Here is a 7,922-nt window from a genome sequence, read left to right as displayed (position 1 = left end):
CCGTATTGAAGACTGAAAATTCTGAAACTGCCAGAAAAAAAAAATAAAAAAAAAAAAAAAAAAAAAAAAAAAACCTTCAAGATACATGCATAGTCAAGGACTTATTAAAGAAAACTCCAATAGCACAGGAAAAAAAAATCTCAAGAAATAACAAGCAAAATTGCTCAAAATTTAAAAGCTTCTACACAGTAAAGTTAGCAATCACTAGAATAAAGAAAAAGCTGAACAATAGTAAAGAGTCTTTGGCAACTATAAAACATAGAGGGGATCAAACTCTAAAATGCATAAGAAGTTGTAAAAGTTAGAGACAAAGTTTGGAGCTGAGACGAAAGGATGGACCATCCAGAGACTACCCCACCCAGGGATCCATCCCATCATCAGCCACCAAACACAGACACTATAGCATAGGCCAACAAGATTTTGTTGAAAGGACCCTGATACAGCTGTCTCATGTGAGGCTATGCAGTGCCTAGCAAATACAGAAGTGGATGCTCACAGTCACCTATTGGATGGAACACACGGCCCCCAATGGAGGAGCTAGAGAAAGAACCCAAGGAGCTGAAGGAGTCTGCAACCCGATAGGTGGAACAACAATATGAACTAACCAGTACCCCCAGAGCTCGTGTCTTTAGCTGCATATGTAGCAGAAGATGGCCTAGTCAGCCATCATTGAGGAGAGAGCCCCCTTGGTTTTGCAAACTTTATATGCCCCAGTACAGGGGAAGGCCAGGGCCAAGAAGTGGGAGTGAGAGGGTAGGGGAGCAGGGCGGGGNNGAGGGTATAGGGGAACTTTCAGGATAACATTTGAAATGTAAATGAAGGAAATACCTAATAAAAAATTGAAAAAGTTGTAAAAGTTAAACATCAAAGAGCACAAATCATTTGATTAACAATAAGCCTCGACCCTAAGCAAACAATTCTCAGAATAAATACTAATAGCCAATAACTATTTTGGAAAATATTCAACACCCTTAGCCATCAAGAAAATGCAAGCTAAAACAACTTTGAGGGGGCTGGAGAGATGTCTCAGTGGTTAAGAGCACTGATTGCTCTTCCGAAGGTCCTGAGTTCAAATCCCAGCAACCACATGGTGACTCACAACCATCTGTAATGAAATCCAATGCCCTCTTCTGGTGCATCTGAAGACANCTATAGTATACTTAGATATAATTATAAATAAATCTTAAAAAAAAAAAAAACAACTTTGAGATTCTGTCTTACCATAATCAGAATGTATATCATCAAGAAGACAAATGACAGCTAATGTGAATGAGGACAGAAAGAGGAATCCTTTAGTTACTGCTGGTGAAAGTGTAAACCAGTGTGGCTACTATGGAAATCAGTCTGAAAGATCCTCAAAAAATCTAAACAAATAAAAATAAAATGGGGCTGGAGGGGTGGGTAAGCTGTTAAGAGCACTTGGCTGCTTTTCCAAAGGACCTGGGTTCAGGTCCCAACGCATCCATAGCAGCTCAAATTGTCACAACTCCAGGGTATCCGATTCCCTTTCTGGCCTCTGTGGGACAGGTACACATTGGTATACCAATATACATGTAAGCAAGACACCCCCACACACACACAAACACTAATTTAAAACAGAACTACCATATGATCAAGCAATACTACTCTGGTATGTACCCAAAGAATTCTAAGTCAGCATACTATAGAGCTATGCTCATAACCATTTCATTGCATCATGATTCACAACTGACAAGACATAGAACAAGCATAACAATCCATTCACAGATGGAGGGATAAAAAAATGTTATGTATATAGCGGAATTTTATTCAGCAGTAAACAAGAATGAAATTGCAACATAGGCCTCAAAGAGGGCAAAACTGGAAATCATGATGTTTAGCAAAATAAGCCAGACCCAGACAACAAATATCTCATGTTTTCTCTCATATATATAAAAAATGTAGTTTTTAAATTCTCTCTCTCTCTCTCTCTCTCTCTCTCTCTCTCTCTCTCTCTCTCTCTCTCTNCTCTCTCTCTCTCTCTCTCTCTCTCTCTCTCTCTCTCTCTCTCTCTCTCACACACACACACACACACACACACACACACACACACACACACATTGAAAGGTAGAAAGGGGACTATGAGGGGGGAGAAAGATCTAAAGAGAGCAGGAAGGTATCAGAAAGGAAATGGTGACAGGAGAGCAAGAGGAACTATTTGAGGAGGAACAGACGTGCAAGGGGGAAGAGAGAACCGTGGAGGGCAGTGGTGTGCAGGTAAGAATAAAGTATAGCCGGTCCAAGCCACAAATATAGCAGAGGTCTGCCTGGTCAGGCCTCAGTGGGAGAAGATGCACTTAATCCTCGAGGCCCCAGGAAAGGGGAAGGCCTGGGGGGTGAGCACCCTCTTAGAGGCAAAGGGGAATGAGGAATTGGATGAGGAACCCTGGGAGGGGGACTGAAGGGGGCAACAACTGTAATGCAAATAAAGAGAAGAAGAGGAAGAGAAGGAGGAGGAAGAGGAGGAGGGAAGGTGGAATAGAAGGAGGAAGGGGAGGAGAAGGAGGAGGAGGAAGAGGAAGAGGAGGAGGAAGAGAAGGCAGAAGAAATAGTAATATAGTGGTATGAAAATGTCACCACAAACCTCCCACAATGAATGCTATAAAACCTAAGGTTTCTATGCCCAGTTCTCCCAGGGATGATTGTTCTTTCAATGTCGCTTGTGGTTTTCACTACCTTCTTCAGAAGGGAGCTCAGAACTAAAGAGAGAACACTGACTGTGGTGTAGTCATTTACACTGATCTGAAATAATCGTCTCTTAGATTGTTCCTCATTAGCAGGATTAAGAAGATTCCCCTCAGAAAAATAGGGTCTGGAGAGGCAGGAACCATGCTGGAGTCACACCACCATGAACACCTTCCTAGCACCAGGAGCAACAACAGTGAGTGAGGAAGCTCGTTAGGACAAAAATAAACTGCCCGGCGCTGTGGGCATTCCTGCCTGTCAAAAAGAGCTGTGGAACTTTGTCACCTACCTACCCCTCCCTGTACCTGTACAACTAATATTTTAGAGTCATTAAATTAAAATCTCTGAGGATAAGCCTTTAAAATTGTCCCTGGTGATTCATTACGCACCCCAAGGCCAAACCCTTATGACAAATGGCTAACCCTGCACTACCCAAACTTTGATGTACTAGGGACTACCAAAGAATAGGTTATTCAAAAGCATACTCTGGGGTCAGTGGGATGTTTTAGCAGGTGCTTGCCAAAAAGCCTTACAACCCAAGTTACATTCTTAGAACTCATATGGGAGAGACTGAAACAAACGCGCACAAGTTTTATTAGTTTTATTCTGACCACAAGCTCACACACAGATAGATAGACAGATAGATAGATAGATAGATAGATAGATAGATAGATAGATAGATAGATAGATAGATAGATAGATAGATAGATGCATACATACATACATACATACATACATACATACATACATACATAGTTAAAATCTTTAAAACACATTCTGACTTAGTACATCTTAAAAAGCCTAATGATCTTTCTCATAGATCTTAAGTATTGCATACAACCTATTTCAGCAGAATTTTAATGTTTTGAATTCTTTTTTTTTAAATAAAGATTTATTTATTATTATACATAAGTACACTGTAGTTGTCTTCAGACACGCCAGAAAAGGGCATCAGATCTCATTATGGGTGGTTGTGAGCCACCATGTGGTTTCTGGGATTTGAACTGAGGACCTTCATAAGAACAGTCAGTGCTCTTACCTGCTGAGCCATCTCACCAGCCCCAATGTCTTGAATTCTTATTTTCATTGTATGTGTATTTTCTAGTGTGTTTTGTTCCAAAGCATACATACCTGTGCCCTTCATGAGCATACTGTATAATGTAAAGTAAGAAAAACATAAACTATTAAAGCGTGAGTTGACTTCTGTATATAGAAAACAATTTCCCGTAAGAGTCCCAGAATAATTGTTCTGCCAGGTTGTCTGCATATGAAAAAGAGAAATATACTTGTGTGTCCCATATATTCCTGGTAAGCTGTTACTCATTATTCCAGAACAATTACTTAAAGTATTTTATTAATAAAAATATATTTAAAGCTAGGAGACTAGAAATCTAATTTTTATTTTTATTTCCGTAGAGTCTTTTTTGTTTCTTTTCATTCCTCACCTGAATTCCATTTTCAATTATGTTAATATACCCAGAAGACTTGAGTACAGTTCCGAGCACAAAATAATAAAACATATTCAAAATGATAAACTAAAAATATTGATTTTTTTTCCCTATAAAAACACAGTTTAATCTAATAAATAATTGGGATTGTGTTGATGCCAGGATCTTCAAAATGATATTTAACTAGCTGTTTGTAAAGAAGATATACAGAGGAAGGAGGCAGATAGGCTTTCTGCAGCTCTTCATCCTCACCTCTAGCGTGACAGCAGACTACCAGCTGTGGCCCCGCCTCCCACAGCTGTGGCCCCGCCTCCCTCTGTACCCTCATCTCCAGGGGAACACACAGAGCTTCTCTTCCAACCTCCCTTCCTCCCACTCACCCCTTCGTCCCAGCCCCCTCCCCCACCCCCACCCCAGTCCCAACAGGCATTCCTAGGGAAGCCACTGGGTACACAGGCTAGGAAACAGGTATTTCCGAAATCTTTCTGGAATAAATACTCCAATACAAATGAGAGTAGGAGAGAGATGATGTCATAGGTAGACCTAAGCCAGAATACCTCCGCTGAAAGGCTTCCACGATGGGTCTAGTTTCTATTCTCATTTTATGCTTTAAAATCACAAGGTGGGTTGGGGAAGCAAACAAGAGTAGACAGAAGCCTACATGGCTGTTGTTCAAGGCAATGGCCCATCGTTTCAACTATTTCTGCAGCTCATTCTGTTCCATGTACCAAGAGAAGTCATGACTGGCAAATAGGCAGTACAATCAATGCTTCTAGTAAATCGGGGTGGGGGTGGGGGAATCAATAAAGAAATGGGTCTTACTCTACTTCACAAGTAAGCTAACTGAAGATCTTCACCTCTCCCTCCTCCCCTCTAAATACAATCCCCCTAGACTCATTTCCAGCTCTGCAGGAGACCACCAGCTGTGGCCTCACCTTCCTCTCTGTCTCCTTTCATGCGGGAAGTTCTTCAACCTTCCTCCCCACTCATCCCATTGTCTGAACCCACAGCTCCAGCAGGCATTTCCTGGTAACCCAGCAGCCAAGCCTGCCAGAGAAGTACACAGACAAGCTAAGCAGGTAGGTGAGCTTCGGAGCTCCACTCTCCCTTCTCTCCTCCAAATCCCCTGCCACAGTCTCCTTCCTGGCTCTGTAGCAGATTGCCTGCTGTGGCCTCTCCTCTGTCTCCAGTACCAGGAGACTACTAAGTACATCCTAGTGGAAAACAGATTTCCTCCCAGTTAGACCCCTTAGCCACCATCCTAGCCCTTCCACATTCCTAAGCATCAGCTCCAAATACACATTTTACAGGAATCCACGGTGGTCACACCTAGCATGATCTCAGAAGCATCCTCTAGGAGGCCATACAACTGCCATACTCTCCTAAGAATCTAAGAAACAACAGAAACCAGAGAACGAAACACTTCCCTAACAAAGACAAAGCCATATATCAGAGCCTAGAATTACAATCATACCAAACCCAGATGTCTAGACACCCGCTTGAAATCACAACAAATAGCAATCAGAACAGCATACCCTGACTAGAGCCCAGCAACCATAAGCCCTGATAGAGTCAACACAGCCGAAGCGTAAGACAAAGACCTTAAATAGCCTGTATGAAAATGTTAGAGGTCCCTAAAGAGGAAAAAATCTATGACCACACAAACACACAGTGAAAGGACATAAAGAGAACTGGTCAAGATCTGAAAGTGGGAATAGAATTAACAAAGAAAACCCAAACTGATGGAAATTTGGAAATGAAAAATTTAGGAACTCAAACAAGTACTTCAGAGGTAAGCCTCACCAACAGAAACCAAGAGATGGAAGAGAGAATCTCAGGCATTGAAGACAAGATAGAAGAAATGATCAAAGAAAACATTAACCTAAAAACCTCCTGCCAAAAACATCCAGGAAATGTGGAATACTATGAAAAGACCAAATCTTAGAGTAATAAGAAAAGAGGAAGGAGAAGAAACCCAGGTCAGACACAGAAAATATTTTCAACAAAATCATATAAGAAGAAAACGTTTCCACTATAAAGAAGGTGGTACCTATCAAGGTACATGAAGCATACAGAACACCTAATAGAATAGACCAGGAAAGAAATTCCCCATGACACATAATAAATAAAGTACTAAACATACAGAACAAACAGCGAATATTAAAAGCTGCAAAGGAAAAGGATCAAATTATATACATTGGTAGATCTATCAGAACAATACCTAACTTTTCAGGGAAATCTCTAAAAGCCAGAAGGGCCTGGATAGATGGATAGATGTTCTACAGGCTCTAAAAGAACACCAAATAAAGATTCATTACCTGAAATGAGTTACACATAATCAACTTGTTAGTCAAAGGATCCCAGAGGAACCCTTAAGCAAAGCAGGCTGTTACAAAGGCTATAGGTTTCCATATCCTCCACTGGTAGGTATCTCACTAGGGTCACCTTCACTGACTCCCCAGAACCTTCCCCATACAGTTCTCCCATTATTCCCAGAGATACCCCCCACTGATTGCCATACTCACTCCCAGCCTCCTCCCATACCTGATCCCCATCCTCATTCCTATGTTCACCCCTCTGCCACCCAGTTCTCGCCCCCTATCCAACTCCAATATCCATTTTATTTCCCCTTCATAGTGAGACTCACGGATCCTCCTCTGGGCCCTCCTTATTGCTCAGGTTCTTTGAGTCTGTTGATTTTAGCATGGTTATTCTGTACTTTCCAGCTAATATCCACCTACAAGTGAGTATATACCACCTATAAGTGAGTATATACCATCTATAAGTGAGTATATACCATCTATAAGTGAGTATATACCATGCGTGACTTTCCGGGTCTGGGATGATTCTTTTCTTTCTCTCTTTCTTTTTTTTTTTTAAATGAATCATAGCCAATTTTATTCAAATTCTCCAAAATTTGTAGCAAACCTGTTAATTGCTTCTAAAACTGTATGTCATCCTTTATACACAGTGGTTACTGTGTCTTCACTTGTGGAAGTGGAAGTGGAAGACACAGTAACCATTTTCTTTATAATGGTTACTTTTCTTCTTTTCTTTATAATCCTTTAATAGAAGCCAGAATCTTGGGCTGCCCAGCTGGGAACCTCTGATCTACTGTTCTGATTAAGTTTCTTTTCAATATTCATGGCCAACATTTGGCTTCTAAAAGAAAGACTTTTCGTCTTTTCAATCACATTCTGGTAGGGTGAGACTGTATTGTTGCCCATTACCACATGACATAGTTTAGAATCAATCTTGGCATCCAACCTCGCATTTCTAATCAAATTTACAATCCATCTTTCAGCTTCTTCTGGAGTCGTATTCAGTTTATCTGCTAGCATGTTAATGCTGATACACTGGTGCATATGACAAAAAGTCTCAAATATGAAGAGACAGGCATTCTCAGTGGAGTCCTTAAGCCATGCTACCAGGAAGAAGTCATTCACAAGCACTGATTCACATTCTCTCAGTTTTTTCTGAGCCCCATCAAAATCAAAGATAACATACAGGCATTCAACAAATTCTGTAATTGGGTCTTTATATGTGTAAGACTCCTGTTGAATAACTTTCACTAGATCTTTTCCCACCTGCCGGCATTTCCACACATCTTTGTTGGTTATGACGGCAATGGTCAAATAGCGGAGAATATGTGGACACATCGTCTGAATTGCATTAAGGTACTGTGGTTGGTAAAGGAAGAGATCAATAATATTATCACAGCCTTTTGGATGGTTGAAAGAAAAAAAAAATAAGCCAGGCGTGGTGGCGCAC

At 41.0% G+C, this 7,922-nt stretch overlaps 1 pseudogene; it reads right to left on the bottom strand.

Moving 5' to 3' along the window:
* Window positions 1-7,216: 7,216 nt before the first annotated feature.
* LOC110338363 overlaps window positions 7,217-7,922 on the bottom strand; it is a 1,591-nt pseudogene continuing 885 nt past the window's right edge.

Source organism: Mus pahari, chromosome 21 (genome assembly GCF_900095145.1).
Source record: "Mus pahari chromosome 21, PAHARI_EIJ_v1.1, whole genome shotgun sequence".
In the NCBI taxonomy this organism is placed as follows: Eukaryota; Metazoa; Chordata; class Mammalia; order Rodentia; family Muridae; genus Mus; species Mus pahari.
The sequence above is the reverse complement of the archived record's forward strand: the minus strand, read 5'-3'. Positions and strand labels throughout refer to the sequence as shown.